Below are 13,994 nucleotides of genomic sequence, written 5' to 3' on the forward strand. Positions count from 1 at the left end.
CATACCCACACATACACTTACAAATATAGAACTACACACTGATAGACACCAAACACTCACAGACACACACCATACACACACTATGACAGGCATGCATTCACAGAAACAAAGAGACACTACACATACTCACAGACACACTTGTAGACACCACACACTCAGAGACCCCACATGCTTACACACTAACAAACACCACACACTTACAGACACACATGCACAGACACCACATACACAGGTATCTACAGATACACGATAACTAACATTAACACAAATAACTCCTCATATTACAACAGTAACACTATCACTAAGACACACACTATCATTATCAATAACATTGACACAAACTACTTATAATAACAGTAAAGCTATCATTAAAACAAACACTACTACTACTGTTAATACTCTAACAGTAACACTGTTGTAAGGTATTATATTATATATAATTACATTATGGAATAGGATGGGGACAGGCCCTCAGAACTGGGCAAAAGAATTTTTGAACACTTTCGCTTACTTAACTTTACTTTACTTAACTTAACTTAAGTAAGTTACTTAACTTAGTAACTCTATAATTATAATTAATATTAACATGAATATGAACATTAAAACTAAAACTATCAGTATCGCTATCATCATTAATACTCACATAAACACTAGCATGAAAACTACCAGTTGTACTCTCTAATATTGACATGAATACACTTGTATTACACTTGTAATACAAACATTGTATTAGAATTTGTTGCTACCCGTGACGTCACATCGCTCTTTGTGACGAAGGCGAGACACCTAGACACGCACAGTGACATGCCGCCTGTCGCCGTGGTTACCATACTTATGATTTATAAACACAGGAAAAAATGCATTTAAACTGATACTTACATACATTTATCAACTTGGAATATAATTTTCTAAGCTCTAGGATACAGTAACCTAAATAATAATATGAATAATCATTGTTTAATTTCAGATTGAACATTATTAACATTAAATGCACTATGGTAACTGATTGATACAGTCTTTATTGACTGTTTTCTAGATATTTAAAACAGGGTCAAGAACGGGAAAAGAATCAGTACTCACCAATCGGTGAAGTTAATCGTTTATTCTACGGTTCTTCAGTTGAATTAATTGGTTGTCGATAGATAAGTGATCAATAACTCTCCTCCGTGTGATCCGCGCGCCTCCCGCGGTTTTGCGCACTGATTCCGGGGCTCTGGCTGGTGTCTGTGACGTCACAGCGCTCTTTCTGACAGAGGAGAGCGCGTCTCCGCTGGAGAAGACTCCTGTCCGGAGCCCGGGGGGCTTTTCTTACAGATATAACATCTCCAAAACACACCGGGCTGTGAAGAGAAGCGATTCATAACAGTTGGAGAAGGAGAGCAACAAACCTAGGAATTAAATTCATTAAACAGAAAAAATATATAGTTTACTTCACAGATTAATGCGTTATAAAGCGTACCCGTGTGGAGTAGCAGAGAGTAGTAGAGAGTAGCAGTAGAGAACGAGCACGAGTCCCTGTAATAAGCGCATTTAAGGGTTTTACACGAATCTTCAGAGTATAGAAGCCAGGAGGATCAGACTCCTGATTCTAGAGGTTAAAATGTGTATCCTGGTTTTATTTCCACCCAGCTCTCAGTTCCATAGGTGGTCTGATAATTTAAATTAACTGTTACAAGTTAAAAATGCCAGTGATTTTTTCTCCTTTTAACGAAAAGTGCAGAAAAACAACAGCAGTGCATTTCCGTCGGCTTGATTTTGCTTAATACAAGTATTCACTCCCTTTTCTGGAAATTACAGCCTGCGAAAGATGAAATCAAGTTCTTGGTTTTTCTTGGTCAGTGCAGAAGAAATACTGCCAACTGGCAGGAAAATGGCAGTATTTTATTTCCTTTTGCTACAAAGATGTGAAATGTGAAACGCAAAGGGAACGTGTCCCTGTGCAGCTGTTAAGCAAAGGGCTGGTGGTTGAAACCCACTCAGGGATACGCTTCAGATTGTTCTGATGTAAACAATCTCTGCTAGAAACTGACTTGAAGGGATTTCTTAGCAAACTCTCTTGACTTTTGCAGGAAATCTTCGTGGTTTACTCGTGTGGAACTACAAGTAAACAATTAAGTACCTAAGTCAATGTCCAAGAAAACTATTTTCACGTCTGGAATTTTATCTTCAACTGGCTGTCGGGAGAATTCATTTATACACCCGTTGTATCCTTAGCAAAAATATTTCAAAATTAGAACACAGATTTGTTGGATAACTTGACAATCGTTGACAATCATTATTAAATGAGCATTATACAAATGTGCGTTGATATTTTCTTATATGTGCCTTAACTGTAATATATACTGTATAAACATAATTGCTCCGATATTAATGTTCATTTGAAGGATTTGAGGAAACTATCAAGGATCTCAGAACAAGATACACTTGGGCATCTGCTATTGGTAAAGATTAAAGAATACCCTAAGTTTGAAGCTTGCACACACGAGAGAAAAAATAGTTTCAAAGCACTTCATTAAAGTGACAGTGCGCTTATCAATCGTGCGTAAACCGTGTATAGCAGAGGATGGTTTCGATCCATCGACCTCTGGGTTATGGGCCCAGCACGCTTCCGCTGCGCCACTCTGCTACAGGAAGCTATTCAACACAACTACTTTTACACCTGAGATGAAAAGTTTCAACGGTAAACGCAGACGTCACTTTGAGCACTTGGTGTTTTGTAGTACGAATCTTCACACGCTGCTCTACATGGGTGCGTCTTCAAGATCGTTGAGAACCAAACCTTCTGCTTTCCGAGGCAACTGATTCTTTCGTCGTTAATTCTCAAATCTTCAATGAGAATCAGTGAAACGAAAACCAAACACATCTACACACTCGCGTCCTAACGTGAAAGAAAAATGATGGAAGCAATTGGGAAATAACAAGAGTAGTCTGAACAGGTTCAGCCTATCAACTGCTCTACAAAGTGATCGCTACCTCCACACCCAGTTTATAACGCTAAAAATGATGCAGGAAGCACAGTAAAGTTCTAAAACCAGCGGTTGAAAAGCGTCTAGATACATAAGATGACAAATTCTCATAAGTAAAATCTTTTGCTTTAAAATATTGTCATCCATATATTTTCGTTTTTCTCTTTTTTATATAACACGCTTTCGAGAAATAGACTGTGATGTAATGAAGGCTGCATTAGAAAATGTTTATCTAAATTAAAATCGGGTTTATGACTTTTGAGTTATTCAGCTTTCTAAGCGCTTGGGTCTCGATTCAGATATTGCAATGAAAGCAACAGGGGAGTAAGTTTTTCTTTTCTAAATCAAAGGTGATCTGTTCACAAAGAAGTATAAAAACTTCAGGGTTTACTTTTTGAAGACCGCAAATTGTCGAAACACTGTTGCTTCATAAGCTAATAAGTAACGTTTCTGAGCACGCATTGTATTACTAATGCTGTTATTAATTTAAAAAAAAAACTTAAATTCATATAATGGAACTTGGACGGCTCAAAGTAGTCTATTCCTTGTACAACTTTACTTGCCCGCTGAGTAGAGTTTAAAGCAACGGCAGCAGAAGTAGCAGTAATAGCAACAGCGTGGTTAGAGTGTCACAATACACTCTATGAAAGAATTGCGGCTTCAGATCGTTTTGTTCTGTTGAAGCTACCTACAGGCTCTGAACTGTTGACATTGGCTGTGATCTTTTTTCAGGTTTCATGAAATTCTTCACATATTTGAAATATTTCATTCGGGTTCGCCCAATACACGGTGCAAACCGTACCTGCAGCAGAATGCTGTGGCACATGAAGTCGTTTTGTTTATCGTTGTAAGGATTGCGGAGCGTACCACAAATCGAGCAAGCGAAAAGAAAATTAAACAGGAGTCACTTTTTGGATTGCTAATCCATTGTGCTCTGCTCGTCTAGGTTCAAATCCCGTTCTTGGCATGGTAAAGGCGTAAGACGAACATGGTATCACAGGCTGACAGCAGGAACACGTGGCCACAAGCTGCAGTACATTGGTTTGGGGGCAGCAATAACTTTCCTGTGGAGACAGGTGCGTCGGTATTAATACAGCTCTTTCGAGTGGAAAGAGTTACAAGAACTGACTTAAACTTACCAGTTATGTTCAATAGCTAAAACACAAAACCAACCTCTTCAGTGGTTGAATCTAAATTACAGAAGCCAATGCTGCCATCAAGGAAAAAATAAAATAAAATCCTGAGTTATGTAGTTTTAAGACTAAATATCTGACTTCAGTTTGAAGCGGTACAATGGATTCCAAGGCACATTGGTTCTTGATTCAGAGATATATATGAGTGTGCTACTGGTTAAGACTGTGTTTACATGAGCTACAAACGGTAACATTTTCATTGCGAGAAGAAAGTCAGTCCGTGCGCATTTCTCAGCGTGCACATTGTCAGGAACAACAAACCCACAGTGCCAGCAAACCTATCGATAGCCTGTAGGTACTGCCATTGCAAATGTAACAGGTTGTTCATACACACATATGATATCGTTGCTATCTCTTAATTAGGAGATAATTTGGTATTTCTTAATTAAGAGAACTCAGGATTTTTTTCCCTTAGTGGCAACAATGCACTTCCACAATAAATCATAGCCTCTGCTTTTAAAATAGCTACACCAGGCACTCGGACACAGATAAACCCAGGGATTTAAAATTCAGGAATATGATTGGTCAATTGTTTACAGTTGGGTTTTTTTACGTTTCGTATTTAGCGATTTGTGTATCAATCTTTTAACAATTCATTAAAATGCTAACAATATGTAAAATAAAAACAACAGCACTTCCACATTAACGTGTCCTACACTGATCAGACTAATTGAAATGGGCTGATTCAGAGCCTGTGCAGTTCGTGCTAATTACAACAACGCCACTAATGAACCCTCAGCACCGTACTGAGCACAAGTTCAGCTGTTCTCCAGCTTTGTTACGCATGGTTTTTCATTGCAATTTAGTTCAGAGCGGGAGCTGATCTCCAGACAGAACAGTGTTAAGTTGTCTGCAGCCTTTCGAATTTCGTCAACTTACCCAAAGTGTTTTCTATAGCTTTCAGGTGCAGCTCATTTATATAAAGGAATGTAAATGGTATAAACGCAACACGAGCCAAATAGGAGTCGAACCTATAATCCTCTGACGCGTTATTCATTACGCAACTGGCCCTGATATTGTGGTGCTCAAAAAACACGTTTTCTACAATTTTGTCTGTTTAAAAATATCTCTAAAAAAGACAAAGGGTTTGTGTGTCGCCCTAAAATTCCGCTTCATTTCAAATGCAAATAAAAACCGTTTTCTTCCAAGAAATCATAAATTTGTCCCATCCTTCATACTATACTTCTCTCTTGTATTAGTAAAGCATGTTGATTTAAACTCAACAATACATTAAAGGTTTCATCTATACACTTACACATAATAAGTATACAAATAAGTACTCGGAAGAAGCCGCAGCTCAGGTGTTAGAGAGATTTGAAATTGGAACGGTGGATTTAGAGTCCAGAGTGCAAACCGACAGCTGACACAGGTCTTTTATAGAACCGTTTTGATTTCCTCTACTTTGTCCCCGTGACGTCATTGTCCTGCTCCCAGCCGAGCCCGACACACGGAACCATCTGGTTTCTGTCGGTGGGCGCTCACCCTGCGGTCCATGTGTGTCCTCATGCCCCAGTATTATGATGGGGACACTAAACTGTAAACAGGTGCCGTCCGTCGGCTGAGAAGTAAAACCGAGGTCCTGACTCTCTGTGTTCATTCAGGAGGATGCTGTACGTTGGTTATGGTGGAGGAGATTCCCCTTACCTGTAAAGCACATTGAGTGCAGTGTCCAGAAAAGCGCTATATAAGTGTAAGCAATAATAATTATTATTATGTAAAATGCAATAAAAATTATATCAAATGTCAAATATCAAAATGTGATTCAAAATCGATTAATGTAAAAACTGATAAAGCTAATGCTTTTTCAGGGCTATATCTACTTTTTATTTTTTTTAAAGAGAAGTCTGTCGCGATTGTGAAAGTTAGAGAAGATGTACAGTACCAGCAGGTGCCTTCACATCTCCAGCTTCAGTCTCGCCTGTAGCTGCGAGAAGGTTAAAAGCACACAAGTGATCCGTCTTTAGTCAAAGTAATTGCTGGAGCAGTAGGACGCAGAGCACCATCCAGCAGCTGCAGACAGTGTTCGGCGAAGAGCTGATTCTGTTTTCAGCACAGGGAGTGAGAATGAGCTCAGTAGGTTCCCAGCAGAATCCATCCTGGTTTGGTTACTGTGCGCCTGAGGCTCTTTGGATCACAATGTGAAAAAAAAAACAATTGCTCACATCGTGTGACTTCCACGAGAAGAAGGGAAGATATCACTTTAGAAAATCAGAACTGAATATTTGGATCCGGGGCCTCAATTTGATCAAATTATTTAAATAATAATTATTAAAATAACAGATTGTGTTTCTGCAACATTTCGTGCACAGTATGCCATTTTTATCTCAAAATAAAACAACAGTCACAACGAGAACTTTATACGCAGTCTGGGGTATAATCCCCTTTTATATTTTTGCCACTTTATATCGAACCTGTTATACTCCCAAAAGTGAACAGTAGCTTCTACTTAATAAAAATGTACAATTTACCGCTGGTATAAACAGATGTGTGCCGTGTTTGCCTTTGTAAGCATTTGTTTAAAAAATAAGTTAGCAATACGATAAAAACACAGAAAGCACAAACTTTATAATACAACGATACAAAATAAATACCAAATCATAAAGCCAATTAAGTACCTATCCTTTGAAAACAGAGAACACCTTTATATCTACCAAAAACTTGACATTTGTACCGTATGTTTTTTTTTAATTACAAAGCAAACAGAGTATTCCCTTAATTCAAAGATTAGATATTGGCCAAAACAAGACAATCAGACGTGAGCTGAATTCGGAACAGGACCCTCTGCTTCAGCGTTTATTAAGCTTTTGATCAATGTCTGAGTGAAACAGATTTGCTATTTTAACTATTTAATTAAAGAACACAAAAAGCACCTTCCTGCGAGCTGGAAGCGAACCAGAGACCTAAGGATTCCCCACTAATTTCACCACAATCCTCCACATTACCAACCGAGCTATCGAAGGGATGACAGATGATGCTCTCTGGCACGTACTGCCGAATGAAGTGAAATGTTCCGGGTAAATTAAATTCCAGTTCGACATCAAGTTTCCAATTCGTTTCCTTAGTCTTGTTTACCTTGAACTTAAGCCAAGAACCAGGATTCTACTGTATAAACTTCCAGGGATATTACAAAATGTTTGATAGGGCATCATTCCAGGTGGAAATTGACTCCTTTTTTTTCTCGAGGGATCATATTAAACTTTTCATTAGGATGGAGAGGAGGATCACCATGAGACACAAAACAGTTTATTTCTGTCTTTATTAGAAAGTAGCGTTTTTGCTACATTACTAATATTTTCGTGGAAATATAGAAATGATCGATATCGAAATGTGGGTTTCAGTTAAATATTAGCGTGTTCATGTAATTAGTTTGTTTGTCATTACTATATATTTATATTGCCATGTTACAAGAATTTGTAACTGAAGTTTACTAGTTGTGTTTTTATGATGATTAGCCATTTGTTTATTACAATATTGTATATAATGTATAATTTGAACTACATATTTTTAAGGTGTGAATAATTGTATATTTTCAGAATACATTTCTAAAACAAATCATTGGCTTTATTTACTAGTTTCTACACCTATAAAATCTATCTTTGATGTATAACAGACCTTTAACGATAGTCCTCTCAATTTATCCGTATAATAGAACTCCAACCATTTATGTATAATGAACATATAATCATAGACGTCTAATTGACGTATAACGATATTCATATATTAGAATTTCATTCTAGACCAGTTACGGAGCCCATTTATACGTATAAGGTGTGCGTTTAATTGATGTATATTCTACATATTTCGCCCACTGGGATGTGCCGATTTTAATTTAGCAAACCTAGAAACACATTTTCTAATGCAGCCTTATTTACAAGACAGTTTATTTCTCGAAAGCGTGTTATGTAAAAAAGAGAAAAACGAAAATATATGGATGACAATCTTTCAAAGCTGAAGATTTTGCCTTTAAAAAATAGACGTTTTAGGTATGCAGATGCATTTGCTGGTTTTAGAACTTTGCTGTGCTTCCTGAATCATTTTCAGTGATATAAACTGGGTGTAGAGGGAGCGATCACTTCTTAGAGCAGTTGATTAGCTGGAGCTGTTCAGACTGCTCTTGTTATTTCTTAAATGCTTCCATCATTTTTCTTTCAAGCTAGGACGTGAGTGTGTATATGTGTTTGGTTTTCGTTTCACTGATTCTCATTGAAGATTTGGGAAATAACGACGAAAGATTCAGTTGCCTTGGAAAGCAGAAGGTTTGGTTCTCAACGATCTTGAAGACACGCCCATGTAGAGCAGCGTGTGATGATTTGTACTATAAAAGACCAAGTGCTCAAAGTGACGTCTGCGTTTACCGTTTAAACTTTCATCTCCGGCGCACTTTTAGAAAGCAAAGATCGAGTAGTTGTGTTGAATCACTATACGACAGCTGTCAGCAGAGTGGCGCAGTGGAACCGTGCTGGGCCCATAACCCAGAGGTCAATGGATTGAAACCATCCTCTGCTATGTGTATCTTATGCACGATTGATAAGCACACCATCCGTTTAATGAAGTGCGTTAAAACTGATTTTTCTCTCGTGTGTCTGCAAGCTTCACACTTACGGTGCTCTTTAATCTTTAATAGCAGATGCCCAAATAGCAGATGCCTAAATGTATCTTTGGTTGTTCTGCGATCCTTGATAGTTTCCTCAAATCCTTCAAGTTAACATCCATATCAAAGCAATTGTGTTTATATATATTACAATTAAGGTACATATTAAAAATATAAACGCACATTTGTATAATGCTCATTTGATAATGATTGTCAAAGATTGTCCAGTTCTCCAACAAATTTGTTTTCTAATTTTAAAATATTTTTGCTAAGGATACAACGGGTGTCCAGTATAAATGAATTCTCCCGACAGCCAGTTGAGGCTACAATTCCACACGTGAAAATGGTTTTCTTGGACATTGACTTAGGTACTTAATTGTTTACTTGTTGTAGTTCCACACGAGTAAACCACGAAGATTTCCTGCAAAATTCAAGAGAGTTTGCAAAGAAATCCCTTCAAGTCAGTTTTTAGCAGAGATTGTTTACATCAGAACAATCTGAAGCGCGTCCCTGAGTGGGTTTGAACCACCAGCCCTTTGTTTAACAGCTGCACAGGGACACATTCCCTTTGCTTTTCACATTTCACATGTTTGTAGTTAAAGGAAATAAAATACTGCCATTTTCCTGCCAGTTGGCAGTATTTTTTCTGCACTGACCAAGAAAAAACAAGAACTTTATTTCATCTTTCGCAGGCTGTAATTTCCAGAAAAGGGAGTGAATACTTATATTAAGCTAAATCAAGCCGACGGAGATGCACTGCCATTGTTTTTCTGCACTTTTCGTTAAAAGGAGAAAACATTTTCTTGCAATATTTCTTCTGTCCTGATAAGCAAGATTTGTATTTTATCTTTCAAAAGTTATATGAATTTCTTGAAGTTCAGAAACAGCTTGTTCCAGAAAGGAAATTAGCAGTTGGTTCAAAGTAAATCAAGACATATGTCTCTCTCGCTGCGTGTGCTTTTATCTGTCCATCTCTCTCTCCTCTTCTCTCACTCTGGCAGTCTGTGCAGAGTATCTGACTGGGATGTAACATCGTTTGGCAAAGAAGAAAAATTTTCAGAGGCAGAATAAAAAATCATTATTCTCTTCTCAGTCAGATTCACAGCTTAGACTCACATTCAGACAGAAGCTCAACTCCATACTTCTCTCTATCCTCACAATCCAGAACCAGAGGACATTCAGACAATCAGTGCTGCTACTTGAATAATATCAGACAGAACAGCCTGGACTCAGGTCACATCTCCCCATTTTCTCCTTCCTCACAGCCTCTTAGAAACACAGAAGAGCTCCTGGTACTCCTCTCTGTGAACAGGGCTCAGGGGTCACTGACCTGGCAGCTGTGGGCTCTGCTCCAGGTCAAGAAGCTTCTATTAACCCTTTCCAGGACTTCCAGCCCTTCCAGTATTACTTTCTTTACTGTATGTCAGCTTCCAAACATGTTTTTTAAGTGCTTTATAACACAAGTGAGTGTGGAATTATCTTAGTATTTATTTTACAAACACCAGTATTGACACTTTGATCAGTATATTTATTATTAGTAGCCAATGGTCCGATGGTCGTGACCACAATAGTGACTAGTTGACCTGTCTCTAGCTCTGAACAGAGGTACTCAGATCACACAGAAGACCTGTCTGTGTGTGATTCCACACCAGACCTGGGATTCAGCTGCTCTCACAAGTGTCTCTCAGAGTCTTATAAATTTACAATTTATATTAAGTCTGGTAACAGTTATACAGTTAATTTAAATCATCAGACCACTAATGGAACTGAGAGCTGGGTGGAAATAAAACCAGGATACACATTTTAACCTCCAGAATCAGGAGTCTGATCCTCCTGGCTTCTTTACTCTGAAGATTCGTGTAAAACTCTTAAAAAGGCTTATTTCAGGGACTCGTGCTCGTCCTCTACTGCTCCACATGGGTACGCTTTGTAACGCAATAATCTGCGATGTAAACTTTTTTTTTTCTGTTTAATGAATTTTATTCCTAGGTTCGTCGCTCTCCTTCTCCAACTGTGATGATTCGCTTCTCTTCACAGTCCTGTGTGTTTTTTTTTTTTTTAGATGTTATATTTGTATGAAAAGCCCCCCGGTCTCCGGACAGGAGTCTCCTCCAGCGGAGACGCGCTCTGCTCTGTCAGAAAGAGCGCTCTGACGTCACAGACACCAGCCAGAGCGTCGGGATCAGAGAGCGAGACTGCGGGAGACGCGCGGAGGGAACGGAGGAGAATTATCGATCACTTATGTATCGACAACCAATTTATTCAACTGAAGGACCATAGAATAATCGATTAACTTCACTGATTGGTGAGTACTGATTCTTTTCTTGACCTTGTTTAAATATCTAGAAAACAGTCAATAAAGACTGTATCGATCAATTACCATAGTGCGTTTAGTGTTAATAATGTTCAATCCAAAATTAAACAATGATTATTCATATTATTATTTAGGTAACTCTATCCTAGAGCTAGAAAATTATATTCCAAGTTGATAAATGTATGTAAGTAACAGTTTAAATGCATTTTTTCCAGTGTTTATAAATAACAAGTATGGTAACCACGGCAACAGCCGGCAGGTCACTGTATGTGTCTAGGTGTCTCGCATTCGTCACAGAGAGCGTATGTGACGTCACGGGCAGCAACTAATACTACTACTAGTGTATTCATTTTAACATTAGTGAGAGTACAACTGGTAGTTTTAATGGTAGTGTCATGTGAGCATTAATAACAACGCGCTACTGACAGTTTCAGTTTTAATGTTCATATTAATGTTAATATTAATTATAATTATAGTGTTACTGTTAAAGTATTAAGAGTAGTAGTGTCCACTGGTGTGTCTGACAGAAGTGACCCATCAACAGGTGTTGAGGTCCAGAGCTGCTTGCTAATAAAAACACTTTCAAGAGTCCAGACCGACATCCAGAGAGCTGTGAGTCTTCTGTTTTTATCACTATTACTAGTAATGACAGCAGAAATTCCCACGTCAATCATTATTAACCAAAACAGCCATCAGAAAATATCACATTTGCAATGATGTCACTCCTCTTCTTTATGAATTTTCTTTAATGACAGGACGTTTCTGTGTCTGAGTGCCTGCTGCCAATAGTGTGACAAGCCATTTCTCTCCAATATTTTCCGGTGTGGAAATTTATCACATATAAAACATTGCTCTCATTATGAATACCTGCAAAGTCACAGTGAAACTGCTATTGTGAATTAACTTTTTATTGGTGGAAAATGTTCAGAAGGCTTAATGGCTCCAGGGGAGGCTTGAACTCACAACCTCAGCTAGACTCTACCGTACACAGCTAAGCAAGTACTACACACTGATCGATTGCACCACTTGACCTCTGCAAGTCAGGCTCCTACTCAGATTGTAAAACTGGCACAAACACAGGGTGAAACGGGGTTTCGGATGTGGATACATCTCCACATGGGGGAAAGGGACAGTAAAATAATAAGGAAAATACAAGAGAAGAAACTGAAATAATTGTGTTCACTGAAAAGTAGGAAGAGGAGATCGGACAAGCAAAATAGCTTTGTGGACAATGTGAAGCAATATTGTTTTGTGTCAAATGCACACATATTTCTCTTCATGTGCCTTAAGCTGTGCAATTTGTATGGTCATTGAATGAGATTGATTTCTTCACAAGCCGGTCAATTGCCAGTGGAGGGCTAGCCAGCGCATGCCTTCATGAAGACTCTCGTTAAGATGATCACACCTTTCATTTTCAAGTCGCTTCCTTTGCATACAATAGGAGCACTGACACTAAGAGAAAGGATGAGAAATGGCTTTTATCAAGCGATTGCAGCGTTTGTTTGCCTGAGGATCCTTGTGTGCTGAACTGGCTCCTGCAGAAGTGCAAAGCAGTACCACAGAAGGTTTGTGTCACTCAAGACTGTAACAGAACAGAACTTTCATAATTTCTAACTACGAACATGATTTAAAATGCGACACTTATCATTCAACTAGAGCTCAAAATATCACAAGGATCCTCAAGAGCACAGCAAAGACTGTATTAAAAGATACTTGTATGAGATACATGAGAATCCAGGCTTTTTTTATCGATGCTTTCTTTTCCGTATACCAGATTTTATGGAACCACTTCAGAAGGGTGTCAGCCAGTCAGATTCCAGGAATCGGTACTTTAAAGGAAAAATACACACCGGTATTCCATTTCTCCCTAAACATTTCAAGCATCGAAATATTTAACTAGCATGTGAAATAGCGTGTGAAAAAGTGGTAGTTTTAAGCTTTTCTGCTAATATAATATGGAATCGCGTATCTAAAGAATTTAATAACGATATGATTATATTCGTGTACTGCGACAGGGCTGTGTAGGGCTGTTTCGCCTCTCTCTTCATGCGACTGTACCAGGAAGAGGATTTCTTTCTATTTGAAACGTGTATTTTAAAAGTTTAAGAAGTAAAAACCTTACAGCGTACACAGATTTCTAAACTGATCAGGATCGTTATCTTTGTCTTATGCATAATAATGTTCACCGCTCTGTCCAGCAAATTAATAATAAACTTTATTTTATATAGCGTTTTAAACGAATAAGTAATTAGATTGCTCATAAACCTAATCACTTGCTTTTTCTTTTTATACCAACCAAAAACATAGATAACGACCACAATACAAATATATCAAACCATTATACTCTCGCAAATTCCTCCAATTATCATAATCCCACCCCTTATGCAAAACCAAACCCTCCTCCCTTCCCAGTTTATCCTCTTTATCATAAACAAAATCCACATCAATTTTCAAAATAAGGCAGTACTGCTTACTGGGTTTTTGAGGGGTGGGGGAGGTGTCTTTCGCTGGAAATCTCGCCTGCTTCTACTTTACGAGTACAACCCCCTCTCTGCAGGAGTGCTGGCTGTGACGAATTAAACCGGTTTCACAGGTATTTTCAAAGTAGGAAGTACAGTGTTAACTGGTAGCTGGGCTCCTCAATGAAATCGCTTCAACATGCTAATGCGTTGGTGTAACAGTCCGGGAGTGGCAAGCTTCTAATGTCAACTCGACTCGATTGGAAGACAATGAACGTATTTTAGCCCTAAATGAATTAATAGCAAACATGGTTTACATAAAATACATTTTTCCAAGAAAGTTTATAATAATGTGATCTATAGTTGAAATCTTAGCCTAAATATAAAGGAAAAGCATTTTCAGAGAGCAATCACGCTGTGTTTATGTAGAAAAAGCGATTAGGTTTATGAGCAATCTAATTACCTATTCGC

At 38.2% G+C, this 13,994-nt stretch overlaps 1 protein-coding gene and 1 non-coding gene across 2 annotated transcripts in view; both read right to left on the reverse strand.

The window, feature by feature from the left end:
- LOC148666183 (antigen WC1.1-like) overlaps positions 1–13,994 on the reverse strand; it is a 648,305-nt gene that overhangs the window by 117,395 nt on the left and 516,916 nt on the right. The window lies entirely within an intron of this gene.
- On the reverse strand, positions 2,555–2,626 carry trnam-cau (transfer RNA methionine (anticodon CAU)). The gene has a single exon. It is a non-coding gene; the product is annotated as a tRNA-Met (tRNA).

The sequence above is a fragment of the Lepisosteus platostomus genome, chromosome 5 (genome assembly GCF_059453375.1).
Source record: "Lepisosteus platostomus isolate fLepPlt1 chromosome 5, fLepPlt1.hap1, whole genome shotgun sequence".
Taxonomy (NCBI): Eukaryota; Metazoa; Chordata; class Actinopteri; order Semionotiformes; family Lepisosteidae; genus Lepisosteus; species Lepisosteus platostomus.